Below are 1,116 nucleotides of genomic sequence, written 5' to 3' on the forward strand. Positions count from 1 at the left end.
GGGAAAGAGGAAAAAGGAAGGAAAGATAGAAAGCGAGCTATTTTCCAAATGTTTTATATACAGAGCCACTGGGCACGGTTAGCATGGAGCTGGCAAGGCCAGTGAAAAATCAAAGGATTTCTCCTCTAACACCCCTCTGAAATATAAAATGTTAAGTTCCAGTTCAGAACAATACAGAGACCTCAAGCAGAAGCACATTAATGTCAGGGGATAGTGCAAGTCAAATTTATCCCTGATGTCTAATCAACTGTAGAGCAGTTATGCCAGGAATGAAGGAGGCTGCAGGTTCCTATCACTTGACCTGCTTTCTGCTACATTTAAAGTCATAAAAGATAGCTGCTTCTGACCAATAAAAATTTTTTAAAAAGAAAAAATTCAGGGGCATTTCTGTAGTTCCCTGTGCCTGATCCAAACTCTTCAGACTTCTGGAAACCTAAGTGAACTGCTCCGCAGCTTTTGTTTTCTGTAATTGTCCCCCACACAGTGCACTGTGGGGACTGCTGAATGCATTTCATACATTTTTTGGCAGCAGCATTCCGTGTTGTGTTAAGGGTTCATTAATCTGCTTGCCACTAGGCCCCTGTGAAAAGAGGAAATTGTTTCACACTTGCTGAAAGACCGAGAAAAGAGTTTAGAGAGGAAGGAGAAACAGATTAAATGGGAAATACAGGCAATGGAGAGACAGGTTTGGGGCAGTGCTTTGTCACATCTCGGATCGTACAAAGGCTAATATGTGAACTCGTGGAATGTGACAGACTTTTGTTCAGGGGAACTGTGCTACTGTGTCATTAATTAGCCCAAGACAGGAGATTTGGCTGCAGCTCATCTCTGCACAGAGTATGTGAGCTGAAACAATCAAGGCCCGTTTCCAGGCTAGGATGGCAAAGGAAATGAGGGGGGTGTAAGAAACATATTAGTAAAAGGAACAGGGTTTCAGTAAACTGAAATCATGAATCAAATAAACAATAATTTCAAAGGAGAGAGGCTAGTGGGCTGAGAAGAAATTATTTTCCTGAGAAAGGCAGGGTGGCACTGGCCCATGCCATGTCTGCTGAGTGATGCCCAGCAGCTCAAACATGTTCACCCAATTAACTCAGTCTGGATTTGCTGTGGGGT

Source organism: Geospiza fortis, unplaced genomic scaffold (genome assembly GCF_000277835.1).
Source record: "Geospiza fortis unplaced genomic scaffold, GeoFor_1.0 scaffold130, whole genome shotgun sequence".
In the NCBI taxonomy this organism is placed as follows: Eukaryota; Metazoa; Chordata; class Aves; order Passeriformes; family Thraupidae; genus Geospiza; species Geospiza fortis.